Raw genomic sequence first — 11,231 nt, forward strand, 5'->3', positions numbered from 1 at the left:
GACAGGCAACCCGTTTTCACGTATTTAGTTCATATCAAAATATTATTATCATTTCATTAAGATAAGTTCTTTCAAACTGGTAAGCAAAAAATAAATAATTATTTAAATTCAAATTACATTACAAAGTTATCGCAAACGTCAAATAAATAAAGGAGCTTGAATGTCAGTCTTGCTCAATAAATGAATACTAAATAGAATAGATCAAAAATGGAACTGAAATATAATAAAGCAAATAAATTAACAGTCTGAAATAATTGAAAAATGAAAAGGGAATCAATCCATTCCTATAACATACCAAATAGTGCTGAAAATAGCATTACACACCAACAGTCAACCAATCAATCAATATATTTAATACTCCAAATTCAATATTATTCACTTGTTGAAACTGTAGGCTCCAACGAAGTAAAATCTGAACTTTTGTCGAACTCGGTTGTGTCGAAAACTCAGATAAGTCAAAGTAATTTCTCCGTCCCTGTACCGGACAAAAGTATTCGACTTATCCGAGGTTCGACTCACCCGAGGTCGAGTGTGTCGTCATTTATTTTGAATGCACGATACGGTATGGAATTTGTATAAACTAGATATTTTGAACACTGTACACAAGTGCAGATACAAAATATTGACAAATACAATCAATACACAAACACAAATATTGACAAAGGTCAGTCAATATAAGTTATGAAATCACTCGTGGAACGAAACAGTTCTGAAAAATCTCTGATAAGGCTCATCTGCTTTGCATTCAATTTTTATGAATGTTTCATAATTACCTTTACGGAGTATTCGAATCAACCAAATTCACATCATCAGGGATAAATATGCATTGATCAATGCATATTTATCCCTGATGATGTGAATTCGGTTGATTCGAATACTCCGTCAAGTCGAGTAAATTGTATAGTCCCGTCGATGTAAAATGTAAATTGACCCCGATGTATCGAAGTTCAAAAGATGCAGACGTATTGATAAAAATACAAATCGGATGTGCGTCTTATGTCACCTAATCATTTCCAAAAGAGATTAAAGCTGTGTAAACATACTTGTTTGTATAACAGTTAAAATGACATGTTTATGGTGACCGGTAATTAATATATTTGTTGATCGTCCAAGCGGAACTTGAGTGTTTTAATCTTTTTTTACCTGACATAAAACAAACGAATTTAAATGACTGAAGCCGATATTGAACCAATCGTTAGAATTATTATTCATTAATTACAATAAATAAAAGGGTAAAGATAATTATGAAACATTCATAAAAATTGAATGCAAAGCAGATGAGCCTTATCAGAGATTTTTCAGAACTTTTTCGTTCCGCGAGTGATTTCATAACTTATATTGACTGACCTTTGTCAATATTTGTGTTTGTGTATTGATTGTATTTGTCAATATTTTGTATCTGCACTTGTGTACAGTGTTCAAAATATCTAGTTTATACAAATTCCATACCGTATCGTGCATTCAAAATAAATGACGACACACTCGACCTCGGGTGAGTCGAACCTCGGATAAGTCTAATACTTTTGTCCGGTATCTTCGACTTCCAAAAAACGAGGTTCGATTGATTGTTGATTTAATTTACTACAACAATATACGTATGTAATGCTTATTTCTGATATTAAACATGTTAAAAAATTAGTATGAATCTTCATCCTCTATTGACAATGCAATCGAAGTTTTTTCTTTGAACTTACAATAACATTGAGAATGGAAATGTTCATTTACTTCTTAAGTACTAGGATCACCTAAGCTGTGCAAAACAGAAAGATATGAAGGTCGTCACACTAAAAAAAATAGTGTTAGCATAATGTCATCTTACATAAGAATAGTCACGTTCAGAGAAGAGATTTAAAAGTCTAGGAACCTTGTCATGTATTGTCGTATTCATACCAAAACGTTTTTCGTTATCGTGCAATTCGTCCGTGCAATGTCGATATAATTGTACATATTAGATTGTTTGTTTCTGTTTAAATTATTCTAAGCGTTCAAAGAGGCGGGCTGATTTAGATTTTGACATATTTGAAAGACATCTGTCTATAAAACGGCGTCTTATCCTCTATATGTCTTATTTTTTTAATAGTTTTTTCGTTGTGTTGCTGACTGATTGACGTTTAACCAACAAATTCGTTTATCCACGCGCACTAAGTTATTTTATTACATTCCTTGCAATGAACTACAGTGATTTCCCAGTGAAATAAAAACCAATTATTTCACATGTGAAATAAACACTGACTTCATTAAAGATATTGTTCATTACATGGTTTACTTTTATTCCATTTAAAAGCCAATTGTCAATGTAAGGAAAGGAATAACTAATAAAAGAATTTAAACATCTAAAAATATTAAACACGTGACCGAACAACACTGATAATTAATTCATGCGCTTGTCGCAATCATGAATTATTGTGTTGTTCGGTCATTCGTTGAATAGTTTTCTTTATTCGAATTCTTCGGTTACTTTTTCTATAATTATCAGTTAATAAATAATTGTTGCACTAGGTAGCTAGGTCAACAAATTTACAATATACGATTAACGTCTACTAAACAGGTAACATTAGGTCACAAATTAAAAAAAAAAGTTAATGTTTATGTAGTAAAGTTCTAATTTTTATATTTTGTCACAGCATGATTCTATTCAATTTCCTTTTCACATAGGAATGCGCCTTTCATGGTTCCCCAACAGTCATTCCATTGGTATAGTTCGGATTTTTTCATGCACAAATATTCTAATAGTCCAAAAACTGATGCATCTGGTTGTGTAGGATGCCAATTGAAGTAAGATATAACAGAACCATCGTTATACCGCCAAGGTGTTTCTGAGATGAGATGAGTTCCTTGGATGACTATCCAGTCAGAAATCTCAAACTGACCTTAAACAGAAAAGCATGACCATTTATTAAGATAAAAATGTATCAAGTTGCTATTATCTAAATGAGTTCTGCATCATAATACACAATTTGTTTTTTAATTTATCTGCATTTCATATATGGCTAGCACTGATATTTTTTTTTATCTTTTCTGCAACGAACAATAGGCGGCCGTTGTTCAACATTCGTAAAGCAATTTGCATAATACAAACGCAACAACAATACCATAGGAAATCGAATGAACTTCCAACAGTTCGAATATGAATAAGGCAATACGATTTAAAGACAGCATGCAATGAATGATTATAACACCACGTTTTACCCTTTGATTAAAAAAAAAAATAGATACTTTTCTTTTCAAGATCATTTTCAGACGTTATCAAATTATTGCGACAGTAATGTACCGATATTCAAAGAAAGAAACAACTCCAGGTAACAAATAAATACTATTCGATCACAGGGTAAGCGTCTCATGCTTTGCATGCTTACTCCCTAATTTAAATTCACACTCAGTCCAATTTTCACAACGGAACACAATCGGTAATACTACATATGAGAAATAAAAGCAACAGTAGTATACCGCTGTTCAAAATTCATAAATCGATAGAGAAAAAACAAATCCGGGTTACAAACTAAAACTGAGGGAAACGTATCATATATAAGAGAACTACGACACAACAGAGACACAACAGCGAAATGTAACACACACAGAAGACTCTATTGGTATATTAATATCTGACCCCGGAAACATGTCGTTTGAACTTGAAATTAAGGATACTACTGATACTAGAAGGACTGCTTATACTTTGATCTTTTCCTCAATATTGACGTAGTTCACTCGAAAATCTATGACAAACAGGACGATTTCAACTTCCCAATTATCAATTTCCCATTTCTCAGCAGTAACATACCATCTGCCCCTTCGTATAGTGTTTACATATCACAATTGATACGTTATTCACGTGCTTGTTCACACTATACGGACTTCATATATAGGAGTGTGCGCCTTACGCAGAAACTGCTCCAACAAAGTTATGAGGAGGACAGATTAAAATTGACACTCCGTAAATTTTATGGACACCATCACGAATTGGTGGATCCATACGATGTGTCTTTAACCACACTAGCTAAGGACATTTTTACCACATGGTAGATTGTGGTTTGCCATTATGTCGTCTCATCTTTTAATTACCAAACGTGACTTATTCCCGATTGTGACTGTTTTGCTGAGTGTGAATTCGCATTGCTATAGGACGTGTTACGGTACTTGTCTATCCCAAATTCATGTATTTAGTTTAAATGTTTAATGTTATATTTGTGATTCTCATCGGATTTTGTCAAATGTGTTGACGTCTTTTCTATTATATTTATAAGTTATGGAAAGAAAAAATAATCACCGCTTCATTTATTAGATTTAATTTTGGTCAACGTAATCTGTACGATAATTTACGTTTGAAGTTGGATTCATAACAAACTGGACATATATATATACTATAGTTAATTGCTAATAATAAGTATTGCAATATGCATTGTGTTTAAATGCAATATCAGTATTTAGTTCTATTATAATCTTTAATCAATCCTAATTCTATCTTACTTTTGAGATATAGTTTTTCATATGTGACGTCATTTTTCTGCTGTTTCAGAAATTTCATAAATTCAAATGTGACGTAATTTTTGTGCCTTTTCGCCATCGTATGTGACGTCATTTTTATGATTTACTGCGTTGAGGCCTGGACTTAGTCGGGTGTGTCTATTCTGTGTTGGTCTTTACATTAGGTATTCGTGTTTGTTTTCTGTAATGAGTTTATACTTCAGTTTCATTATGTATATCTGTTATATTCATTTGATAAAATTTACTGTTTGCAATAGCATTAATTGTTCTAAATAATAAGGATGTTCTTATCCCAAGAATAAAAACATAGCCGTATTTGACACAACCTTTTTCAACTTTTGATCTTCAGTGCTGTACAACTTTGTACTTCTTTTCACTTTCGATCTTTTATATCTGGGCGTCACTGGTAAGTCTTGTGTGGACGAGGCGCGTTTTTGGCGTAATGAATTTAAACCTGATGTATTTTTGTTATCCATTAATCATGTGTTTCTTTGTCTAATACGTTCTCCTTTTATTTGTATTGTAGTCCAGTAATATTATGTTGTCATTTCAATGTTATATTTAACATAGCCATTAAAGTGCGAGGTTTGGCATGCCACAAAACCAGGTTCAACCCACCATTTTTTCCTTTAAAAATGTCCTGTTTCAAGTCAGGAATATGGCCATTGTTATTTTATTGTTCGTTTCTGTGTGTGTTACATTTTAACGTTGCGTCGTTTGTTTTCTCTTATTTTTGAGTGTAATTTCACATTGCGATAAGACGTGTCACGGTACTTGTCTATCCCAAATTCATGTATTTGGTTTTGATGTTATATTTGATATTCTCGCGGGATTTTGTCTGATGCTTGGTCCGTTTCTGTGTGTGTTACATTTTAGTGTTGTGTCGTTGTTCTCCTCTTATATTTAATGCATTTCCCTCGGTTTTAGTTTGTTACCCCGATTTTGTTTTTTGTCCATGGATTTATGAGTTTTGAACAGCCGTATACTACTGTTGCCTTTATTTAGTGAGTCAAGACAACGACACATCGTATCGGTCAACCATTTCGTGATGGTGACAGTAACACTTTTTAAATATGTTTTGTTGATTTCAGTCGTTCGTCCTAATGTTAAATAAAGGCAACAGTAGTATACCGCTGTTCGAAATCCATAAATCGAAAGAAAAAAAAACAAATCCGGGTTACAAACTAAAACTGAGGGAAACGCATCAAATATAATAGAACTACGACACAACAGAAACACAACATTAAAATGTAAAACACACAAAAACGATCTATAATATAACAATGGCCATTTCTCTGATTTGGTACAGGACATTTTAAAATAAAAATGGTGGGTTGAACCATCAATGAAATAAAATAAAATAAAAATAAAACAGATTTTATGTACGGAGAACATCCTTGTTAATAAAATCCAAATAGTGTGAACATGCACGAGCTAAGGTATTAACACACGTACAAAAGACAATAACAATAACAATAAATGTCCTACGATGGAACAAAGGATAATACTAATATACAGCTGAGAAATCAAAAGTTGTCAATAGGAAATTGACATTATCACGTTTGTCATAGAATCTAATTAAAAGTTGTTCATCTGTGTTAATATCAATGAAGAGACCAAGATAAGAAAAAGACCTTTTTCCTTTCACGATTTTCTTTGTAACATGAAATGCGATTTCCACCTAGTAATTATTACCTAGATAATTATCAATCAAATTGCTATTCGACGTTTTTGATAAATTCATGACAGCAAATATTAATTTAAACACAGCAATGTAGTAAAGGTCCGTACAAGCAATACTCCAACACCTGGTTAATTCAAATGATTTTCTGTAACTCCACGGCTTGACATTAAATGAAAAAAAAATACAAGGAAACAAACAACCTTAAGTAATTTTGCACTATTCGGTCATATTTAACTTATATGGAAATAAATGGAGATTCTCAGTGTTAGTCAATGAGCTATCTATGCAACGACAAAACCAACCAAACGACATATAAATAGTAAATAGTACAACCAGTAAAAGAGTCATAAGCATAGACTATAAAATTATTAATAATTTCAACTGAAAAAGTCAAATATCTGCCAACAAAATGATTACAAAAAAGCAAATACAATTTGAAATAAGATCACCCAGGATTCTATTTCGTTAAAATTATTTCCCCATTACGCCAGTCAAAATTTTACCATCATAAAAATGGAAGCCATTATAGGGATGACACGCTGCCAATTTAGCTCTTGAAAACCGATAAATTTATCCAAAAAGCACTATTACGATCCTTATACGCCAGTTGTATTTTAAAAAATATGTGTTTCTACTAGCTACATGTATTGAGCATAATTTTATGTACTTTTCTGCATTCAGTCATCTTAAAATTATTGTCTAACCCGTTGTCGGGTGAAATTTTCAAAAGTTCAAAAACATTTTAAAAAAGTCGAATTAAATATTTCGTGGAAGGGCAGACTAAAAATTTAAAAGGTTGAAGACAAATAAAACTAGAAAATCACACAGCATTTTTTTTTCCTAAGTTATGCATTTTTAAGATCCAGTTGACAAGTTCGTCGTCAAGTACTTTTAGTAAAAAATAAATTGTATTCGAACACGCCAAATATGTTGTTATGACTGATTAGAAAGGTATTTTACTTGATCCGTATATTTTATTTTTTATTACTGTTAATTTTGTCATGTTATGAAATCAACCTGTAGCCTTAAGATATAAAAATAATAGAATATGAAGCGAGATGATGTATCAAACATGAAAAGATGCACTCGACTTGCTCTTTTCGATGCAATTATTACCCATTTTGTGGATTTTTCCCCGATAAACTATCACCGGGGGCAGAGATGCAAATTAATTCCTTAAAAGGAACAATATATTATCTTTCTGTGGATTTTTTTGGACAGAATTTATGTTTATGCAAAAAAAAGAAAGATCCATTTCGATTTGAACTTGCCACAATCGACTGTTTTATGAAAAATTGTCTATAATTCAAACTTTAACACATATCTCGATGCACAAAATAATAAATTATGCATCGTTATTAAACTTGTAAAGCCCATAGAAACCAATGTAAACAATTCAAATATACCGATTTTGCTTTTTTACCTTCTTTTACTAAAAGTTCCATTTCTTTTGTTTCATTTCAACTAGATTTCCGCCTAAGATAATGATTAACAGATTCCTAACTATAGACAGTTACTTGTATTTTTGTCGGAGTTAAGGTCATTTCTTTATGGTTCAATTTTAACATTTTAATCACAAATAGAAGATTATAAAGACATACAGCATGTACATATTTGATCATATATACAACATATACAAACCTAGAAATTTGACAATGTGTTGTTGTTTCTCGTCTGAATCAATTTTCATGAGTTCACCCCCTTCTAATTCACATATTTGGCTGTAATTGTCGTATACCAAGGTATTGTCATATGAATGGACTTTATAGCAACTGTTGAATACTTTACTAAATACATAATCAGCAGCATCTGGACATCTTGCTGAAAAATAAAAACAAAAATCAACCAAAAGCAAAATAACACCACGAACATTGCGTTGAGTTTTTGATGGTGAAAAACAAAATAAATCTTATAATATTGTTTTTCAAAATCCCTTAAAAAGTGAAAGTTAGATCAATATATTTCGTAAGTTTTATGTTTTATGCTATTATATTATGCATGTGTTTTATTTGTATGTGTAGTCTTGTAAAATGTGCTGTTAATTTGTAATTTGTTATTAAATTTTGTTTTAAATATCAAGTCGGTTAAGAGCTCTACATAGCTCATGTTTACCTTGTTGAATTGTACATATCATGCCCGACTTTGAAAAAAATTTACTTACTTACTTACTTTATGTTTGTATTGTAGTTTTTCACATGTTGTGTCAAATAACAATTCCTGTACATGTTCTAATGTATGAAAATGTAAAAATCAATATAAGATTTCCAGTGAAACTTTATGACTTGTTACTGTGTTTTAAGAAGAGTTTTGTTCAAAGGTGTAACATCGAAATATCGGAATGGTGAATAATGCATGTCTTCAATTTTATATTTCGAATATATGTTATAGATCATCGATTCATTAGAAAAGCTTACACTACAACAAATGTTAAGTTTAGTTTTTGACCAGATATATTTGAAACAAATTAATTTTAAAACTAATTGTGTGGAAATATGTTTGGCAAGTTGCTTCAAAATGTATCATGTATTGGTCATATGATTTGAAGCAGGAGATACACACTATTATGGCAAGGAATCCGATTAAAGATCGAGTCATTTTCATTCGTCTCAACTCGGCCGATTCCGGATAGAAGTAGAGTAGCGGATTCTACCGATGATTGCCAAATGAGTCGTTTTACGATCAATATAGGATCGACATTAATAGTACCATCACACAAATGAAGAATTTCTATGTGTGAAATATATTATACATCTCAAATGAAAACGGGATTGTTTGTCTTAGCGCGTTTATGAGTATTCGGCAATTGTTTAAGTATCTATTATTATTCTTTTAGAAAACTATACAATGCCTTTCCCTCTTTAACTATTTTGGTAGACACTTAAACTAGATTGGCCATTCTTCCCGTTTTTCTTGTTTTTAAAATTTTAACTTTAGATGATAAACAAGCGGTTTGTTCTCAACAAGCCTACAATAAATCAATCAAATAAATTGGCATCTTGACAGCCTCTTTAGAAAAAATGTTTTGTAGCATAATAAATATATGTATAAAAGAAATATTTATATACCTTTTCTCTATTTTTATCTCTCAATATATATGTTTGTATCAGACTATTTATTTGATAAAATCATTTATTTTAAGTTTATGTTTTCTAAATTGATATCACATTCTAAAGGTTTCTATTTTGATAGTCTACAATATCACCGACAATCGACCCATACTTTGTTTTCATCTTCTGTTTATACTTTATTCAAGATTTGAATTGACGAAATCCGATAGTGTTATAAAATGTAAAACTGTATGCATTTGACAGATGTTTCTGAAAATATTTGAAAATGAAGGACAAAAATCATCAGAGAAACAGATTCCGACACTATAACTCGTGTATTATGATATTGCTCCACTCTCGACAGTTAAATTTTATTTATTAAAAGATATTTAAAGTTGACTGTCTCGAGTGGCGAAATATCGCAATACACTTGTTGCAGTTGTGGAATCTATATTTCATCGACTGTACTCGAAAAATGTTCTGTAAACACTGGGTAACAGATGCTTGTATTGATGAATGATGAGTAGTTTTTGTTATTTGTTTTCTAGCTGCAACGTAGTGCAATAATATATGAAAAAATTGAAGATATTGGGTGTCATTTGCAACAACGTTTTTTAATGTCTAAAATGTAGGTCAGAATAAAGAAATTAACTCTAAATGAAAATAGTGCTTTATTAATTTCGTGCATTCAAGGGACTTTGCAAGATTTACTTTTATCAGAAACGTTCAAGCATAAGCATTCCAAAGTCAAGAAGCTGCAAACAGCACAGAACATTAAAACAAGGACTTCTTAAATCAACAGTTACTTAGTTCACTGTTTCAAAAATATTCCACATTATCGATTTTTTTTTCAAAATACCAGAATAAAATTATAAAAACAGTGTTTGTTTAATCTGCGATTAATGTTAATAGAAACAACGGTAAAAAACCCTATAGGAAAAGAGCTCTATTGTAACATCTTGATGTGAAAAACTTGTTGACCGCGATAGAAAGGAAGTTGGGTATTTATGCATTGCAAAATAATTGTGCATGGCATTCAAACAACATTTGAACATTTGATTGTAAAATACAACCCAGCACTGCAAATTTTCTATAGAACAACATTCATTGTATGACGATAACTTCGGAACGTTGTCATTATGATGTGATAACTACGGTATCAATGTCCCTTCGCCGTTTGTATTAATAATTTCTGTAGAAAAAAACACTGGCATTGACAATGTGTACAAATGGAATAAATAGGCATCATGTATTTGATCCACTTATTTTACCCTCATCTTATTATTACTTTCATATTCAATGCAAATAAATAAGATATTCTTTATTTTCTTTTCATGATCATGATGATCGTGATTTTCCAGCTATTTGTCAATTAGTAAAAAAGAGGGACGAAAGATACCAGACGGACAGTCACACTTATAAATCGAAAATAAACTGACAACGCCATGGCTAATAATGAAAAAGACAAACAGACAAACAATAGTACACATGACACAACATAACAAAATAAAGAATAAGACCCAACAATTGTGTTAAGACAATGAAAAGATATACATGTATAACAAACAGTTATAAAAATAAAAACTCACCATTTAGCACCAAATAATAACTCCATCCAGCACTGCTATATCCTAATGTTGGAGGTTGGACAATATAAGCGTTGTTAAACCCTATACAGTCATTGGTTGACCCTCGGTGAGAAATAGACATACATTTATCCAGAACTCCACACTGTGAAATACATTGAACTAAACTTTGATTTGTTAACCTTGTTGTATTTTCATGTATGAACCAATTTTGCAAGTACGATTGCTTTTTGGCAACGAAAAAAGTAGTATCGGCATAAAATAAATGACAAATTAAATCTAATAAAGCTATTACGATTTTTCGTGTAAATTGCATTGTTGGATACATTGACTGATATTAAGTTTTCGTCTTTTAACTGAACATCTGCACCTGCAAAAGTAAAAACGCAAATTTATAGAACTAAGTATTCCATCGGAATACACAGGAATTAT

Source organism: Mytilus galloprovincialis, chromosome 7 (assembly GCF_965363235.1).
Source record: "Mytilus galloprovincialis chromosome 7, xbMytGall1.hap1.1, whole genome shotgun sequence".
Taxonomy (NCBI): Eukaryota; Metazoa; Mollusca; class Bivalvia; order Mytilida; family Mytilidae; genus Mytilus; species Mytilus galloprovincialis.